This window comes from Neovison vison, chromosome 13, assembly GCF_020171115.1.
Source record: "Neovison vison isolate M4711 chromosome 13, ASM_NN_V1, whole genome shotgun sequence".
Taxonomy (NCBI): Eukaryota; Metazoa; Chordata; class Mammalia; order Carnivora; family Mustelidae; genus Neogale; species Neogale vison.
The window spans coordinates 67,517,890-67,538,979 of NC_058103.1; the positions used below are offsets into that span (position 1 = coordinate 67,517,890).

Here is a 21,090-nt window from a genome sequence, read left to right on the forward strand (position 1 = left end):
GGGTAATTTACTTGCGAAGAAAGAGAATGGTTCCTGGAGGCAAAGTCCTTTTCATGAGAAAAGCAGCCCACATCCGCCAAAAGCCTGGGAACCAAGTGAGGCCAGTGCTTGGAAGATGAACCTCACAGAGAAGGAGATGAAGGTCCGTGAATTTACAACCTGCCTGGAGAAGATCATCCAGTTGTAAGCAAGAATGATTAACACTGAGCACAAACTGTCACTTAGGGACTCTTCTAAACATGTATATAAATTAATTAAATGCTATACCAATCATGTGATCTTTCTGCTAATGTATGGTATGTGCATTTTATTTTTTTTTAAAAAAAGATTTTATTTATTTATTTTGAGAGAGAGTATGTGAGTGAATAACAGGGGGAAGGGGCAGATGGAGAGGGAGAGAGAGAGAATCTCAAGCAGATTTCCCTCTGAGCACAGAGCCTGATGCAGGGCTGGATCTCAGGACTCTGAGATCATAACCTGAGCTGAAACCCATCGTTAGACACTTAACTGACTGAGCCACCCAAGCGCCCCTGCAGTATATACATTTTAAAGCTGAGGAATCGAAAGCATTAATAGCTCTACCCAAATTGACCCCGAGTGGTCTCAGTTCTCTTTTAATCACTAATCCATATCACCTCTTTAATTATTTTCTACAAACCTTTTGTGAGTACTTCACTACTGTCTAAATAGAGATGGAGAAAAAACAGGTTTCATATGGCAAAAAGAGAAAGCTTTTTTGTTGGTTGGTTTTTTACTTAATTTTGGAGCAGTGGAACGCTCAGTGTTGATAACAAAGCTCAACCCTAACACCTTTTTTCACCCTCTGGAAATGTAGCTCAGCTGGTCCTTACCCCAGGATGCCTGGTCAGCACAGCAGATCTATCAGTGTCTGCGGAAGGGGAAAGTTCCCACTCCTCAAGAATATGTCAAGGAAAGAGTGATTTAGGAGAGAGTGGGAGGCACGGAGAAATGCAGTAGCAGGTAGAATTGAATATAGGAAACTTGCGCTTTAAACAAATTGCAGGAAGGAATCTCGGAGCCCATCTTGGAATCACTGAAGGAGTGGCCAGCGAAGGAGCACTTGGGGTGGCTTCAAGTCAGGGCAGAGGGCCTCAAGGCTTCTCTCTCCTACCCAGAGAGAACTTTTTCTGTGTCTCCGAGTGCTATCAGCTCACAGTCTCCCACCTTCGTAGCATTTTAGAGTTGAGAATCCCGTTTGGAGACTCCTTGGCCAAATGTCAAGTTACTGATGTGGCTCGTGGAGTCTGTCTCTTCTCCCCAGTAACACGTCATGTTGTCAGATCTGCCAGCGAATCAAGCTCAAGATCAAGAAAGAGCAGTCTAGGCCCTGTTTCATCACCTTTATTTTCCTCTTGGAATTCTCAGACAGGATGGTTCCTGAGTCTTCTCCTTAGCGATTCTCTTTTCACAACTCACTTCCCATCAGGCCAATTTGTTTTCCCACTTTATCCTAAAGAACTCCAAGGAGGGAAGCTAATAAAACCCATTTAAGGCAGAAGTTGGGTAACTACAGTCATTAGCGTCTCTGAAGTTTTTTCCCCCTTCTGTGTATTATCACCATCAGGGCTAGGCTGATGTTTAGCAAAGAGCACCTGTCAAAACAAAAGAAGAGTTTCACACCTCACAATTTTAAGCCCCAGGTAAGAAACTCAGCCTGGTGGATCGGCAAAGAGGAAGACAAGAAACCTGAAACTCGATGACTTGGAGAAGAGTTAAATGAGTTTCCTCTGGGTACCAACAGCCTTTTGTTTAACACGATTAAATCCTCTTTGTTTCATTACAGACATCAGTTAGAAAACAAACAGTGTGATCAAGATAAAGGCCTGGAGCAGCATTCTGTTTCTCTTTCTCTTCTTTTTCTCAGAGAGCTATCACCACCTCTCAGTGGACAGGCTTAAAGGAACTTAACGGGCTCACAGAAAATTGATGAGCTGAGCTGAGCAGGTGTACAGGAAAGCTTTGCGCTGCAGGGTTAGGGAATGGAAAAAGTGTGAAGCACTTATGTCCATGACCAGATCGAGTGATAAGAGGACCGGCTTCCTTTGCTTTCTAATTAATTGTCTTTCTTTTCAAAACATGGTCTTTGATTTCAAGAAGCACCTGAAGAAGGTAAAACCTAGTCCTAGTACAACAGCAACCACAAACTCAAATGGGGATGGGAGGTGGGAGTGTAGTGCACGGACAGGAAGGATGGAGGGGCGAGGAGGGTGGTGTTACTAGTCAGTAACCAAAAAAACAAAATATCCAGTCCAGAGACAGCTGTCAATGGAATTCCATCACGGATGCAACAGAATTGAAACTGGTGTGCATTTCCAAGGCAATCCTTTATATATTATTGAATTGCTTATTTTATTGTTGTTAGGCAACACTCTTTTTTTATTCCCCCCCGAAACAAAACATGGACATTGTCAATGTAACAGCTACACTGAGCTGACAGAAGCTGGGGTCATCCATATACACATTTTAATTACCTCTTTTCAGTCAGGAACATCATTAGAAGTTTATTATTACCAGCCACTATCTTGTGATCTTAATTGGCTTCCTTCACAGACGACACCACGAAGCCACTGTAGAGGCTCTGGCAGCCTCCCAGAGATAGTGACCAGATCGGTGACACTTTACACTGATACTGTCTTCAGCTGAATAACAGTTTAAGTTTTAATGCTAGACATGAGGTGGAAGCTTCTTTTAACACCTGTATGCAGAGATGGTCCTGATTCCATGGTGTTGAAAAACACACGGAGAAGTAGCGACTTTTCACACACCTTTGTTCAGGTTCTAGAGACATTATCTGTGTGTAGGAAAGGAGTGTGCCAAGCAGCCAGTTCTTTCCTGTGGTGCTCCTGGATCCTGGTAAAGTGGAAAATCATAGTTTGCTTACCAGAGGGTAAACCGAATCTAGTTGACGTGAAGATTAAATCTGCAGCATGGGCCATGGTTATCTGGCTGCTTGCTACTGAGAAAGTATGGAAACACCCTTAAATTAATAGTTTGCATTAATAACATTGGGTCTGAATCAATCATAGTTATTAACTTAGTTTCCAAAGCATTTGCAGTCATGTTGGGGGTAATGGCAAATTTTGTGTCAGGGGGAAAAAAGAGAATGATTGTGAAATGAACATATTGTCAAGTCCTGTGGAGGATGAGAAAAAGGAAATTCTCCTGTGAATAGAAGTGTATCTTTCTCTTTGCAAAAGGAAAATGAATAAGTTCAGAAAGTTAAACACTGGGATTCAATTTATAAGACTAGGCTGATGATCTCTGGGAATAACATAACTGGGATACCTTCTTATTATGGCAATTATACTATTGATTCCTGATCCTTTGGGCCATTCTTCAGACATTTATAGAAACTGAACTCACAAATATTCTAGCTTTGCGTATTATCAAATATCAGGAAAATTTTGAATTTCACCAAAAAGGGGGGAAAAAGTAATCTTAAAAACTACATATATCAGTGGATTACTTATTCAGAATAATAATTGTTAGAAAGGTTGTTTGGTATCTTTATGGTTAAGATTCAAAAGATACTGGTATTATCTATATATTCCTGACTTATTCTTTTAAAAGAGATTCTTGTCATTCACCATGATGGGCAGGCATAAGGAATACACCTACAGCAAATATTGCAGAAAAAAGGTCTAGTAAATGGGTGAACTGTTAGGAGTGAAATTTTCCATTCAGTGAATTGAACTGGTATAGACATTAAAGTCTTTGGAAAGAAACATCAGCCCACTTTGCTATCTCCCCGGAGGTTTGGTTATCAGAGGATTAATACATCTGCTTTCTTCCTGACAATGACTCTACAGTGGCCCAGAATACACAAGCTGTTTTTCCAGGACTTGATATTTCACTTTTTAATAGCACTCAACCGTCTAATCATAGGTAAATATTATGAAATTTTTAAAAATATATATATATATGTGACAAAACCAACTTCATCTTATAGAATTCCTGGCATATGAGGTCGTGTCGTGATTATCCATATGTAAGTATCATTTCGATGCCCTGTGTATAGGTTTAAATTTTAAAACGTGTCTCAAGACTTGACATTGATATATTCCATCTACAAATACAGCTGAATTCTCAGCAAGAAGGATTTTGAAATAAAGAAAAAAAGTGGCTGAAAAATTCAAATCACCATAATTAGTACAAGACAGCTAAATATGGTTTAAACAACATAGCGAAATGGGGACTAAATAAAAAATTCATTCTTCTCTTCTTTCACTACCGAGCGTGACCTCTTGGTGGCTCCACTTCTGTAACTGGAATGGTCATCTCTGGCCTCCAGGAAAGGTTTCCTTCTCATTCTCATTTTTTGTTTACCTGATGGATTTCCTCTTTTAGGAAGACATGACAATGAGCTTTACATTTCAGCTGCTTCACTGTCTTGAAACAGGATGGTGAAAATACAGCTGTTTAAAACATACTGTGAGCAAAAAGGCAATGAAATCTTTTTAAGAAGAGTTATCAAAATCAGGGTGCCAATCACTTTTAGAAGCAGGGTAAAAATTACTTGCACTTCAATATTTATATTTATATTTATTATAAGAAAAAAGTTTTTTTTTGTGGAAAGGAGGTGCAGAAAAGGGCACAGTATTAGCTAAATATTGTACCTTAGAACATCAGTCATTTCCTTCTCAATAGTACTGAAAGGGTCTAATTTATAAGTTTTTCCATCTCCCTGTTATGCTGGTTTGTAAGTTCTGACACTGCTACTGGTATGTTAATGAGAAGCTAGCATTCCATTAAGAGAAAACCATATGCTCTGCTGCCTACTGTGAAAGAGAAAGCATGTAATGTGGCTGTTGCCTTAGTAACACATTAATTCATTTTGTCAGTGTTGGCACAGATCATTTCATTTATAAGAAAACAAGTATAATAGTTTACCACATCTATAATATTTACAGTGTTTCTGTTACAAAACAGTGACAAAATGAGTTTAAAAAATAGAGTTGGTATAATATCATTAAAATATGGAATTTGTGGTAAAATTTTCCCTGTAAAAATGAAAAAAAATCAAGATTGGTGTAAAATTCCTCTTCACAATCCTAGTTAAAACATTTTAACACCAAACTGTTTGCTTTTTAGCATATTTGTATTATACTAATAACGTGCGTCTGCTGCAAAAAATTTAGTCCATGGAAGACACAAGTGCATTAACAGTTTTTAATGAATGCTAAACAAAATATTTCATACAACAGTTTTGTTAAATTACAACCATTATAAACCTAATCGTATGCTAGTGTGTTACTCATAACAAGACTAAACATTTATCTAGTTTTATCTGTTCTTCCAGATGTTTATTAGTATTCTAGCACTCCTAAAATATTTAAATTAAACCACTCCATTTTCTCATGTGAATGCATTTTGGGTTTTATTCACAGAAAATGTAGTCACATGTATATCTAAATAAATATAGAACACTGTATATGCTTTATGCACAAGTGATACTTAATGTGAATTGAGATAATCCAAAAGCATGATAAAGGAGAGAAGTGATTAGGGGAAAGACAAGTTCCTGTTTATTAAAGTCTGCACCTGCAGAAGGATATCGGTTCTACCCATCCTTAGGGTATTCCACACCTGTAAACACACATTCTTAACAACAAACAGTTTGCATCTGTGATGTTCACCTACCTTCTCGAACCAATAGAAAGGGACCCGTGCACAAGATAGCGAGCAACTATCATTTACCAGTTTATGTAGCGATTCAAGGTTTATGTCATCTCAAAGGAAGCCATTTATACATTTCCATAAGTTATACAAACGAGTGCAATTGGCCATCTAAGTAATGAATGGCCAATTATACTTTCAACATTAAGAAATACCTTCCTAAAGTGCTGGTATTCAATGGGTTCATCCAAAGCTTCATGAACCAAATGTGGGTGTTTTTGTTTTTGCTCTCCTGACTATATTCACTGCAGTGCTCCCGAGTTTGATGGGATTCTTTCTAATTAGAACCCAAGACCCAAGAGTACTTTTAAGAGTCTTCTTTACAGACCTGCAATGCGATTACTCTGGGAAACACTTAAGAAAATAAAATTTATGATTAGCTTTGATGAAAATGACTTTAGTTTTAACTTCATAATATCTCTGCTTTGATATGGGTAAAATACTTTGAATGGCTACATCACCAGAAGAGAAAATATAACCAAACATCAATGTGATTTTATATGATAGGGAATTAAATGTCTCTGAAATGTAATCATATCACATTGACTCACCCAATAAAAGTAACTTAATGAAGTATTTTATCTAATTCATATGTTTTTACTTATTAGTTTGTGGTGCTTGAAAAAATAAGCTGTAAACTTTTCAAGATCCTTCTTTCAACTCGAGCTGTTTCTGTCAATAAAACTGGTTTGTCAGCAGTTAAATGACACCATATTTATGCTTTAAGTACACTAAATTATGGGTAGCTTTATAATAAAATTCACTGATTAGGCTTACTATAATAATATGGCACATATTACTATGACTTTGGTTAAATAAAAAAATTATCTTGTGGTATATAACACCTCCAATTTTAAATCATTTTGATTTTAACAGTTTCTTGTATTCATCGACCCCATTAATTAATATATTTATCAATGTAAGGATAGAAAAAAAGATTGTAAACTGGAAAACATACATATATAAGTTTATATGTGTATATAGGTTCACACATATACTTTTATGTTATTTAATATATTTTAAAATTTTCTCTTGATAAATAAAACCATAGGTTTTCTATCTAACATTACCTTAGTGAAACTTCCTGTTATTTTCTCATGATGATTTCCAAAATCCACATTTACTGGCAAGACCAAAGAAAACTATTGTACCTACATGACAATAAAAAAAAGATGAAATAAAAATTAGCAGGAAGTCGATTTATTATGTTTAGATGTATACTCTCATCAGGTTAACTATCCTTTTTTCACTGATACCATCAGTTGTGTTTGCTTTATTTCCATGCAGGAATATGAGAATCGAGAACAACAGTCATGAAGGCTAACTGCATTCAAGGTCAGCTTTATGTATCTATTTGTTAATGTATTTGAGTCTGAGGAGTTCAACTCTGATAATATTAAATTATTATGTGTTTCACAACTTCTTACCCACAATGTTATAAAATATTCTTTATAGATAATACATATTATCGTCACTATTTTGAAATGTGTATGAAATATAGCCGATTCATATCAAGTATAAATAGATATTTTTGAGCTGTTTGAGTATTTGTTTAAGAACTATAAAGGGACAAAGGAAGTATATAAAAAACCAACATTAAAATATTTTTTAAATGGTACAGGTCAAATAACAGTCCATAAATACTTGTTGAATAAACGAGTGAACAATAAAATATGTAAGTATACTTGCATTCATACCAATCTTCTAGTCACATACTCACTAAATTTATAGTGTTCCCAGTCTTACTCATGGAGCATTTTGATTATAAGAGTGCTAAAGTAAGGATTTAAAATTTAGCGGTAGGTAATTACGCTCAACTTATGGAGTTCCTCTTTTATAAAGTAAGGTTTCAGTCCAGTTGAATTCAGTGTAAATTTGCTCAGTGGTGGAAAAGGAGGAAAAGAATTAAATGGCCTCTCAAATCCTTTACCATAAAATTGTATTAAAATAGTTGTACAATAAGAATGCAAATTTTAAGTTTTCAAAAGATATTTTAAACTGAGATGTAATTTGCTATTGTCATAATTCATTAAACACAAAGTATGTAATGTGATGCAAATAATAAACTTTAAATAGTTGAATACTGAAAAAAATGCTTTAGGGCGATAGAGACAAATATGTCAATATAAAGATAATGGTGTGATTTGGGCTGTGTTCTTTTCTTGGAAAATTCAGATCTCTGTTTTAAATTTTCCTTATTTATTATATGCTATACATATAACACTTCCCAAGTAAATGAGGAAGATATAAGATACATGCTACACTATTTTAAAAAATATACATAATATTATTTTATATTTTTTTCTCAACAAACATTTGTTGGCCATTAACTTATTTCTAACTATTCTGGTGATTAGTGTATGCTAAAATATCTAGTCCTGGTAAATTATTTTCCAAGCTTACCTCATATGGTATAGGAGGACATATTATAGCACATACAACCCATACTTTTATAATATAATAAGTATATAAAAGACTTTTAAAAGAAATACTGGAGCACTGGGTAGTAGTTTCTTGTATATTTCAAGTTGACTTAAAGAGAACAAGTTGGAAGATAGAAATTTTCCTAAGTTAATGTTAAGATTGTTCAGATATATACCATGTGTTTTCTTGAGTTTTGTCTCCTTTTTAACTTCTGGTCAAATTGATAAGCAGCCCAACTTAGCAGTATAATAGGAAGTCATAATCATATCTGAAGACTGGACATTTCACTTACAGGTTCTTATGTGCTAGTTAATACAACAGGGTTTTCTTTGTGTTTGATTGTTTTGTTTTTTCCTATTAAATACCAAGAAAGAAACTTATGCCTCAGAAAGAAAGATTCTTGTGGGGGATAAAAAATGTACTAAAGAAAAGTACACATTTTCAAATTTGAATTTTTCTTTAGAAAATAAAATTTGGGCCTATATAAAAAACACTTGTCTAGAAAACCAGATCCCCATAAACCATATTCTCTTCTGATAAAATCAAAGACTATTTCATAAACCAAGAGTACATACTAAGATATTCATATCAGAACTGGAACTTTCCATCTTTAATATAGAGATGCTACTTGTAGAACTTCTACCATGATAATAATTTCTCATTTGTTTTTCAATAAAGGGTGTGTACTTTTTTCTATAAATCCCACTTTAACATTCATGTTGAGAAACTTTTTTTTTTTTTAAAGATTTTATTTATTTATTTCACAGAGAGAGATCACAACTAGACGGAGAGGCAGGCAGAGAGAAAGAGAGAGATAGAGGAAGCAGGCTCCCTGCTGAGCAGAGAGCCCAATGCGGGACCGGATCCCAGGATCCTGAGATCATGACCTGAGCCAAAGGCAGCGGCTTAACCCACTGAGCCACCCAGGCACCCATGCTGAGAAACTTTAAAAAGAATATAATGGTGGGGCACCCGGGTGGCTCAGTGGGTTAAAGCCTCTGCCTTCAGCAGGTAATCAATAGAATAGGCAGGTAATCAATACTCATACCAAATAATTTTCAAAAGTTAACTTTGACATATAAGAAGGCTTTGATATATATTTTTATTTTCAGTGTTCCTCGATGTACTTGTAAAACATCTATCTACGTAGGGAAGTTTCCATTCAATTGAGCATGGAGCTTATTGAGTTTTACATGTAATTCCAGAAAGATTGAATTATTTAGTCAATATTATAATTTAAATTCTACTCAGAATTCACAGTTTTCTGCCTGTTTAGGTTATTACTAGAAATATCTTATTAAAAAAACATAATCCTAAATTTGCAATATTAAGTACAATTGGTAAGAGCGAGGAAGCAAATAATTGTATACAAAAAGTATAAAACATTTTCCTTTCACCTTTTAAATGTTTATTTTATTTTCCTGTTCTTAAGCTCATAATAAATTGTTTTATTGAATATATACATATATATATACATACACATATATAGTACATACAAGTTGATTATTACTTAATAGCAGAGTAATTCATTGAGATTATTTAAGTTTACTAAGATTATTTTCTAAGTTTATCCATAAAACAGATGCAGAACACAATATTACCATTCTAGAATTTGGGGATTTGTCAAGGCGGTAATGGGACAAATATATACCACCTTGGTTTTGTAAGCCATGGGTATTTTGGAAAGTTCCTTCTCACAAATAATTACAAGCTAAAATTTGGAAAGTGGATTTCTGGAACTCTCTACATATACGATATTATAATGAAAAGGAAGAGGAAGAAGCAGAGAGATAGCAAGCAGAGAGAGAGAGGATGAGAAGCAGGAAAGAGGAGAATGGGAGAAAGGAAGGGAGGAAGGTAGAAGGATGGAGGAAAAGAAGAGTGAGTGAGGAAGGGGGACACACTGAAATTTGCCTGAATGAATGAACAAAGCTTGAAATAGAAAAAGACTGTAAATTTAGAAGATGTGTGTGTATTTGTGAGAAAGAGATTGACCAAAGGTAAGTTTGGTTATGTGTTTAAAATTTGAGAGAAGGATGATGGGACAAGAATGCCTTAGGGGCCTAGTTCCCTTCGAAGGAGTAAGGGGATGAAGAGAAGCCGTGAGGCACAGAAGAGCCAACAGGTGGCACCAATGGGTTGAGGCAGTTGAGTTGTTTGGCAAGTACAATCCAGTCAGTTTGGAATGAGGGTGAAAAAAGACTGAAAATATTGCATGGGACACGTATCTATCTTGAAGAAAGATTAAGTGATTTCTCTAGCAGAGAGTAAAAACAAGCAATTAAATTAATCCCAGATGATTATGAAGAACCTACTATGTGTCACATGTACGGTTAGAGGCCTTGGAAATATGATAGTGAGCAAATAGACATAGTCTTTTGGAGTTTATAGTCTAATGAGGGCAACAGCCAGTACTTATCAATGTACCATCAAATAAACATGTAAGTATAAACTGTGCTAAGGTGTTTAGAAGAAACGAACCAGGACAGAAGTGTATTGTTTTTTGTTTTGTTTTGTTTTGTTTTGTTTTGTTTGTGTCTGTTTATTTTTATTTATTTATTTTTTAAAGTAGGCTCTGTGTCCAACGTGGGGCTTAAACTCACAACCCTGAGATCAAGTGGTGCATGCTCTACCACCTGAGCCAGGCAGGTACCTTAAGAGTGAGTTGTTTTATGACACATGTGCTATACTTGTCCTATGGGTGGCAAAACTTCTCTGTGGAAGTGATTTTTTTTTTAGGTTTTATTTATTTTTTTGACAGACAGACATCACAAGTAGGCAGAGAGGCAGGCAGAGAGGGAGGGAGGAAACAGGTTCCCTGCTGAGCAGAGAGCCCAATACAGGGGATTGATCCCAGGACCCTGAGGTCATGACCTGAGCTGAAGGTAGAGGCTTTAACCCACTGAGCCACCCAGGCGCCCCATGTGGAAGTGATGTTTGAGCTAGGATCAGAAGAGGAGTGGACAGGAATTAGGCAAAAGGTGATAGAAGGAGAAAAAATGATGCAGGAGAACCCTAAAACAGGAATGCATTTAATGTGTTTGTGGGACTAGGCAAAGGCCAGTGTATTCTAGAACCTGCTGGAAGGAGTGGTTAGACACAAGATTGGAGAAGTAGACAAGGAAGGTCGGGTAGGAATGTTAGGCAAAATTAGGATTGGGCACTTTATCCTATGAGTCACAGAAAATGGCCAAAATTTCCAAACTACTGTGTTATTTCATCATATTTGTGCTTTCAAAAGATCGCTCTGATTGTGTAATTTGGAGACAGAATTCTGTGTGTTTGGGGTGGGGCAGGAGCAAGGAGGGGTTACTGGGGAAATGGTATGGATTCAGGAATAATGATTTGGAGACTATTATAATAACCCAGATGAAAGATGATGATATCTTTATCCAAAGGGCTATGGGGAAGGTGGAGGAGGGCAATGGGCTATGGAGTGTGAAGATTCAAGATGTATTTAAGAAAGTAAAATTTACAAGAATGGCGCGATACATTGGGAAGGGGAGTTGAGGAAATGAGGATGTCAAAGGCTACTCTTGAGATGGGGAGCCTTTTCAAATATCATAACTGACAGTTATTTTCTCACATGTTTTCTGCACTGTGGTTTGAAATTCATACATGATTTTGTAATTAAAGAGCATGATTATTTGTGGGGGATTCCCAAATGGAAAATCACATTGGATTGGTAGCTCTGCAAAATATTTTGTCTATTTCCAAAATGGGGTGAAATTCAGTGTTATGTTACTCCAAAGGCTTCCTTCCTGGATGTAAGAAAGACAAGCATTCTTGCTCCCTCCTTTCTCCTCTGATATTTCTTTGTCCAGGATGCTTCCGAATTCCATCACAGATTATTGATTGTATTCTCTACATGCCTCTTGCCCTCAGTTGGTGATGGAGAGTCTTTTTAAGTTCAAGATCTTATCAACTTTAAGAAAAACTGTGGATCTCTGCTACTTATCGGGTTTTACCATGAAGAGAATTTAATTTAAACAAATTATTGAAGTTAATGATGGAAGTATAAATAGGACTCACATTATTGGATTATTTTTATCATTCTCATCTGCTTGTGAACATTAGCTATGCCATATACAGTTTACTCTTGAACAACATGGGGGTGAGGAGTGCCAACCCCCTGAGCAAGGGAAAATGTATATATAACTTTTGATTACTAAGAGTCTACTGTTAACCAGAAGCCTGAGTAATAAAATAGTTGACTAACACATATTCTGTGTGTTATGTGTTATAGACTGTATCCCTACAATAGAGTAAACAAGAGAAAAATGTTATTAACACAATCATAAGGAAGAAAAAATACATATATAATACTTTATTGTATATATCCAAAAAATCTGCATATAAGTGGACCCTCGCAGTTCAAACCATTTTGTTCAAGAGTCACCTGTGTACTTACACTATTTTTAAATGCGAAGGATAAGGAATTAGCAGTTATTAATATGTGGCCATCTAGCCACAACATAAAGTTAAACTGTGTTTTCTTTTAGTTCACAACATGAAGTTAAGCCTTTTGTCTAATAATAATGGCTATAATTTTTAAGCCTTTATTGAGGGCAAGGAAATGTGTAGATACATGATCTCATGCAAACCTCACTAAAATCCTATGACATGGGTTATTATTACTTCCATTTTTTTCAGAAGAAGAAACATATTTTTTTTAAAAAATCAAGTAATTTGTTCCAACAGAGGTCTGGCTCATTTCAAAGTTCTGTGTATATAAATTTCTTAAGAAATTCACGATATTTATTTTTATTGAAAGCTCTAGATTGAATCGTGGAAAGACTGACTTCTCAACATTCTTTTTATGTTTTGAAACTAGAGTAAAATTAGGTATTCTTAGCCTATAGCAAAGTATTAGAAATAAATTTTAAGAAGTACATGTGATTTGCTCTGAAAAGCTTTTGCCAACATTTGATTTTGAATACGGGTATGTATAAAGCCAATGACTTTATAGGTATATGTAAAGGCCAGAGGTTGGCCCACAGGTCATTTAGTAGTACACTTACTTTTATCCCAGGCAGGCCATTTAACTGCCTTAATAATGAATTGTTTTCATTTTAAAATGTGAATAGTAACATTCATTTCTAGGAACTCCAACATGACCAATGAATATAAATGAGATAATTGCTTAAAATCATTATTTATTTAGTTAGTTATCTAAAATTTATTTATTTTCTTTTAAGAGGGAGAGCAGGAGGAGAGGCCTAGGAGAGAAAGAGTCCTTAAGCAGATCTTTGCTGAGTGCAGAGTCTGACACAGGACTCGATCCTGGGACCCCAAGATCATGAGCTAAGCTGAAACCAAGAGTTGGACACTTAACCAGCCTAGCCATCCAGGCACCCTAAGTCATCAATAATTTAGCTCAAACCAAGTCAACCTATTGATTATCTTTTAGCTCTCACATTGAGAAATGTGCTGTGAACCTAGAAGTTCTCGAAAAAGGATATTTTCACAACATCTAGAATTCCCTTGCCACACACATCAAAGGGCAGTAAGGTAAAGGAGGATTAGAATCTTTCCTAGGTTTTTCTGATAATTATCCTACACAGGGAAATAGTATTGTCACAAGTTTTTCTGCCTAAATTTCAAAACATCACATATCTTATTTAAAAAATATTAATTTTATTAGTTAAAATATAAAACTGATTATTCTTTATTAAATCTGTTACAGTTTGGACATTTTAGGAGAAACAAAGCAAAATAAATAGGGGAAAAGGTAGTTGCATTTTTGGAGACTGTCACAAGAGGGCATTTATGGATTAACTCAGTACAGTTTTCTATATTGGAAAACACTGAAAGCATTTCCAACTCCCAAAAGCAAACTAAGAATAATTAATCATAAAAATTTAAGGGGAGAAAAATGAAGTCTCTAAAGTTTTTATCTTATATTAATTCTTCTCTAGGAAGTCGGCTGTTCTTTTTCTGGTGTTTCTGTCAGATGAAAACTAGTATATACTTTAAAGTATTTGGTGTAAGTGACTCATTACCTCAAAATACTGAATCCTAAAAATATTTTATTAGCTTAAAAAAAACACACATATCTTGTTTCTAGCATTTGTTTGTATACTATTGTAAGACAAATATGTAAAATAAATGTTATTACTACAACTGATAAAAGGTAATTACATTTTAAAACATGATTTTATCTTTTGTGCTGAAAAAGAAGCTAATTAATATTCCTAAGTATTTTGAAAACAGGTGCCATTTAGACAATACAAGCATAAATGCCTTAATAAAATAATGAAAAGCTTAGTTTTATTAGCAAATAGGTAAAGTAAATTGCTAGAGAGTGTGCTGGGGCCCACTTAAGGGGAAAAAACCAAACTAAAACAAACGTTAAGATATTTTTACTCATAATATCTTGAGCTCTTGAAGAGCAAGGCCTTTGTCATATTCATCTTTATAATCCCAGCCCAGCATGGTGCTGAGAATACAGTAGGTACTCAATGAATATAACTAAATGAATAAATGAAAGCATCTCTGTAATTGAGGATAAATTTAGAAGTGGCAGGGCAAGGGAGAATTTTCAGTGATTATTAATTAAATTAATGACTTTCTTGTTGCATTAATTGATGTCAAACCTTCAAATACAAAGGGAAAACTTCATTCAATCACCTGGGGTTTCCAAATAACTGCAGAGTTGGTGCCATATAAACAAAACATCAGGAGAGCCAATGTGATGCTATGTACATATTCAATTGGCAAGAACAAAGAATTTGCAAATATGGGAACAACAATGTATGTAATGTGATCTGGGAATGCTAGAGCTACAAAGCTTTTCATCATCTAGTCTATTGCACTAACATCTAATTTATATCTTGAAGGATTCGATTTTTATCCCATTGAGCCAATATTTTGTAATATTTTATTTTTATTCATCCAAGATCTGTGATGGGCTATATGACTATTTAATAAGTATTACATAATCCCTGTTAGCATATGATTTTATATAATTTCAATCAAAAGTAAAGAAATGTGCCATTTTAGGGTTGCCTGCATGACTGACTCCTGGCTCAGCTCAGATCCTAATCTCAGCATTTGAGATCAAGCCCGGTGTTAACTCCAGGCTCTGCAGAGAGTCTGCTTGCTATTCTCTCTCCCTCTGCCTCTCCTGCTTGTGCTCTCTTTCTCTCTCAAATAAATTAATAAATCTTAAAAAAAAAAACCAAAACAGTGAAATGTGACATTTTAGATAACCTGTAGTCTTATTACAAATAAACATACAATTTCCTTTAGGCATTTTAACATAATTAAAACAAATTTCAGATTTGTTTTCCTACTTATGCCAAAGCACAAGCTTTCAAAAGTCGTTTTCATTATATCATACTCAGGACAGTGAGACGTGGGAAAACAGTCTTACTGTTTATTTCAGTTTAACAGCCCTGGATTTAGAGCTCAACTCCAGTAAGTATTGGGAATTGTTTTATCTGTATCTGTTTTGCATCTATAAAATTGGAGTAATATGACCCACTTTAGTGGGTTGTATAATACCGGATTTTATAATTAGAGAGCCATCGATTTTAGGACTTCCATTGAGATGTTTGAGATATTGACAGAGATAGAAATGATTACAAAATTTTTCATGTGCTCCTTCAAATTTGTAAGACACCCTAGTGTTTAATTTGGATCGTGAGAGTAGTTCTGATCAATTGGCTTTGGTAGGAATGATGTGTATCACTTTTTGGCGGAGATCATTAAAAGGTATATGCCCTCTTCATCATATCTTCCCCCACCAGGGTACCCTATGAAGCCTGGTCCTGAGATGGTGGCATCTCAATGAACGAGTTCTCCATCCTTTGGGTTATCAGATGACTAAATGGACCAGATTCCTTGCAGGCCAGCATGGACATGTGCAGGATCAAACATTTGTTACATTAGGCCACTGATATTTAGGAATTTAATTATCATTGCACCGTAATTCATAATCTGATCTAATCCAAACACTTTATTCTATTAATAAGGAAATCAAAGTCCAAGAAATCAGTTTGTGTAATAGCCAAAACTAGAATGCAAAGATTAAATGTAGAGGTATCGGATCATTTTCAAATGTTAAGTCTCATATGTTACGAGTCACAGGCTCTTCTTCAGTTCCTCTATATAAATATACCTAATATATATTCCTAAATTCTACAGTGAATAACATCTCAAATTACTTTTTTTTAATATAATTTTTCTCCTTCCTTCCATCTGTGTTCAACATAAAGTCCTCCCAACTAGGCCAGATAGTCTTTTGGAAAAGACCTTCTTGTCTATCTATTCTCGTCATCATCTCAGTCCAAATATCATTATTTTTGTGTTTTAAGCTATGGGCCAGATATCAAATCCTATTCATTAAGAACATATTTGAAACCAGAAGTTCTTTTCTTGATTTTTTTTCTCTGACTAGCAGTTGGTTAAATTTAAAAAAAATATGAATTTAAAGTACTTTAAGTTCTAAAATTGAATTAATCAGGTACTATATTCTATAAAGGATTTTTTTTAATGCCACTTGCCCTTAATGAAACTTTTTATTGTGCTGGGATAAGTGTGGACTGAAATTTCTGGTTATAATTTGAATTTGTTTTTCCAATGTTTGGCTACTTCTTGAAAGTATTGACTTATTTTTGTAATTGTACAGTGATGAGAAATGGGATTATTTAAATCTATATTTGACAAATGCATTTACTTTTGGAACTTTTTATTCCCATGACTAATAATATGAAGATTAAAAGCAGTCTTCTGAGTATTTTATGGAAGTGGGAATGGTTGCTAAGAATGAAAATGTAGATGTAGAAAATAACTTTTCAGGGAACATATAAATTTAAGAACAAAGAAGAGGGTCTTCTGGGTGGCTAAGTCTGTTAAGTGACCAACTCTTGATTTCTTTTTTTTTTTTTTAAAGATTTATTTATTTATTTATTTGACAGAGAGAAATCACAAATAGATGGAGAGGCAGGCAGAGAGAGAGAGAGAGAGGGAAGCAGGCTCCCCGCTGAGCAGAGAGCCCGATGCGGGACTTGATCCCAGGACCCCGAGATCATGACCCGAGCCAAAGGCAGCGGCCTAACCCACTGAGCCACCCAGGTGCCCCCAACTCTTGATTTCATCACAGGTCATGATCTCAGGGTCTTGGGATCGAGTCCCAGACGGGGCTCTGTGCTGAGTGGGAGCCAGCTAGAGGATTCTCTCTCTCCCCCTATGCCCCTCTCCCTGCTCACACCCTCTCTTTCTCTCTCCATCTCTAAAATAAATAAATAAATCGTAAACAACAACAACAACAGCAGCAGCAAATAAGAGGAAGAGGAACCCGTGAAAAAGAAAGATTAGGCACAGTCAAATAAGTAGAAGGGTAGACAATAGAATAAATGTTTAAGAATCATGGGATAGAGATTCACAAAAGAGATAGTAGACATCCCCTGGCTCTGAGAGATAAGGCTTACAACTGAGGAAAAGCATCTGATTTTGATCTTAAAGAGTTTTTGGTGGTTTTGAATATACTGATTCTTATACTTCTTTTTCTCTTTATAACACAAGATATATAACCACTCTCAAGAGCAATGATGCATTGTCAGGGCAGGAAGTTACCAAAAGCAGTATCTTGTACCAGAATCTCCTAGTAGGACAAGGGTAGCTTACAAATATTTCAACTTATTCAGATCCAGTGCCTGAGGCAATCAAGCAACTCCTCCAACCCAATGAGAACCCGTATTCTAAAGTAGCTTTTTCAAACTCCCCTCAGGGTAGTCCTGAAATTCATAGATATAAATCTTGGGGTCTATGGGTTGATGATGAAAAAAAATTAAATTCTGCATATTTAAGTAACATGGAAATACAAATAATTTAACACTGCCAATATATTAAAAGAGTATTCTGTTCCAAAACGTACATATCTGAAATATAAGAAAAACTGTTCAGAGTTTATTTCATAGAGTAATGTGGATTCCAGCTAGATTTCTTTCATCTCAGGGAAGTTTAGGGTGAGAAATCAGTGGTCATAGTGATTTAAAACATCTATTAGAGAAATGCGGTAGAGGAAAGAATAGGAAAAATAGGGCAGGTGTTAGAAGAATCAGCTGAGTTAGTCAGGCTGGGCGAAGATAGGGAAGACCTGGGCATGATGTGAAGCCAGTGTGGTTAGAAAGTCATGGAAGGAGAGGCCAGGGAGAGCAGATTATGGTGGAACAAGATCTATTCTGACACTTGCCATCTGGAAATACATGGATAACACAAGGCACCTTGCCATCTGGGTTCAGTCCATGACGAACACTATGTAAAAAACTGAGACACCATCCCCACTGTCCATCTCCACTTTCTGCCAGAGGTCTCTTGTTGGAGGGATCACCAACCTAGCCTGGTGAGAAGAGTCATTGAGGGGAACTGTTAAAATTGAACTTTCCCGGTTCCATGCCAAACATTCTGATCAAAATCTTCACAAGAATGATAGAGCAGGCTGTTAGTTAGACACCAGCCAGAGGCAAAGGTCGGGGTAAATACGTGACACATTAGAAGCCTGAGGGCAAAACATCCTGCCTTTGTGTCTTTTACCATCCTGGCTCTATGGCTTTCCATCCTCTGGGGCTGACAGACCAAGAGCCACAGGTGTAGAACATTCACTCTCCTCTTCAACATCTGCCCCCAGGGCAACCTACAGCTTCAGTATGATAAATTTACATTGTGGTTTTGACACCTACTCCCCCCACCCCACCCCTAAGATGGCCAAGACATTCTGGCAAGAACCTTATAGAGCCAAAACACCCCCCACCAACAGATAGAGGGAGTCTTTTGTATTATTTAATTTTGTTTATTCAAGAGAGAGAGAGAGAGCAGGAGAGGGGAGAGGGTCAGCAGGAGAAGCAGACTTCCCTCCCAGTGGGAGCCAGATGCAGGACTTGATCCCAAGACTCCGGGATCATGACCCAAGCCAAAGGCAATCGCTTAACCAGCTGAGCCACCCAGGTGCCCCTAGAAGGAATCCTTTAGATGACTGGAAACAACCTCAGTGGGAGACCACTCTACCTATGACCCATAACCTATGCAAACAAAGAAAAGACACTCCTAATCCTGGTGCACTGCCACCTCCGGGCCTGCCCACGCTCCCTTCTTGAGAGCATAGTGTCCATAATGAACTGCTTTGTACTTGTTACCTTTCCTCTGGTTGTCTTCATTTGAGTGTGGATCCTCGCGTAAATCTTTTATGGGGAATCCACGACTTGAAACCTCCATTTACATGAGGCAGGCTCTCCCACCTGTAACAAGCAGAGTTTGAGAAGCTGTGTTTTTAATAGGTTTCCAAGGTGTTATGATCCTTTGCTGCTTTTTGTGGCATGGTTGAATACAGTGTTTCTTAAAATGTGCTTCACAGACCAGCGATACTTACAAATTCTCAGGCTCTATCCAAGACCATTCAAAATCCCCAGCGGTGGTTCCTAGCAATTTGTATTTTCACAAGACAACCAGATGATTTTGAGGCATGCTAACCTTTGAGAACCACTGGATTAATGGGAAACCAGTTGAAACTGGATCTCTGGAAGTCAAGGCCTAGGCAAGGATATCTTATAAAAGGTTTTCTAAGTGGTATTAATATGTAGCTGCGGCTGAGAAACACTGCAAGAAATCATAGCACAGACCCTCTGAAGGGCATTTGGTAGATAAGAGTTGAGTAATAAATTAATTTACGGAGCAGAGGAAAGCCTACCTCCCAGACTCCCTCTTATATAAGATTATGCTAATCAAAGCACTTCTTTCTTATCCCCATTCCCTCTCACTTAGATCATCCTCCCCTATTTACCATACATGCATTCTCATATCAATGATTGGTTATTAATTGAATTAATCATTTGCTACATTAGTCCTAAATAGTATCTTTCCAGTAACAGATATAAGGAATGATGTCTACATGCAGAACCCATGCTTATTTTTCTAAATATTCTTGCTTCTAATTTCATCTTTGTTGTTCCAGGAAAGACTAGGCTACAAGTTAGTGAGAATGATACTGTAGATATCTAATTTGTTTAAAAAAATAATTATTTGCAAAATTTGGTAGTTTATGATTAGCAAGAAATTACTTGAGGCACACCTCACAATTAATCAAGGCACACCACAATTTAGAGCTATTTGGAGATTGAGAAGAACAAATTAATATGTGTGGAAACTGGTCAGGTTTTTGACTCCAGCTGAGGGTCCTTTAGTCTAAGAGACACAGAAAAGAGTATACGTAGATGGGCTGGGTTTTGGTCTGCCTTACGCCTGCCTTCGTCATCTAATCACAATAGGCTCCAAAGTGAGAGGCTGAGGGTTTCCTTCATTACCCTAATTCCCATAGTCAGTTTCGTTTAAAACTAGTCCCTCCCTCACTTCTTGAGATATAGTAGGAGGGTTTGGAAAAAAGTCATGTAAAGGAAAGAACTGTCAGAGTTTTAGGTATCTAAGGTAGAACTGGGATTATTTGGTACAAAATATTTTTCTTTCGGGTCATAGATTAGCCGTGGTCAAGATCATCAGATCTGAGATCCTCGTTTTACACAAAAAGAAACTGAGACCAAGAAAGTTTGTCCCTGCCCTTCCTCTCCACTATGCCATTCTTTTCTAGACGTGAGTCAGCTCAGAGAAAGCGTAGGTGAAAGTGTGTGGGCTGATCTCCTTTCTCTCTGTGAGTCATCTCCTGGGACTGTAACTCATTCTCCAGAACCTCAGAAAGCTGAACTCTTGACTTCGTATTAGAAGACAAGAGGAATACTTGTCACTGAGAAAAAGAAAAATCCTGAATTGAGTGGAACAAAACAAAACAAAAAGGAAAGGATTGGGATCATTGGATAAAGAATAGGAAGGAAATAAAGGCAGAGAGAGGAATGAACATGAATCCCGGTCACTTGATAAAAGGATGTTATTTTTAGGTAGTACATCAAGCATTACTTCCAGCTTATATAGAAGTTTTTACAAAAGAAGTAATTATATCATACACTGTCATAAGCTTCT

At 36.3% G+C, this 21,090-nt stretch overlaps 1 long non-coding RNA gene across 1 annotated transcript; it reads right to left on the minus strand.

Moving 5' to 3' along the window:
- Window positions 1-935: 935 nt before the first annotated feature.
- On the minus strand, window positions 936-19,298 carry LOC122894312. The gene is made up of 3 exons (XR_006381765.1): window positions 19,260-19,298; window positions 6,768-6,848; window positions 936-1,613 (listed from the first exon to the last, which is right to left on the minus strand). It is a non-coding gene; the product is annotated as an uncharacterized LOC122894312 (long non-coding RNA).
- Window positions 19,299-21,090: the final 1,792 nt, after the last annotated feature.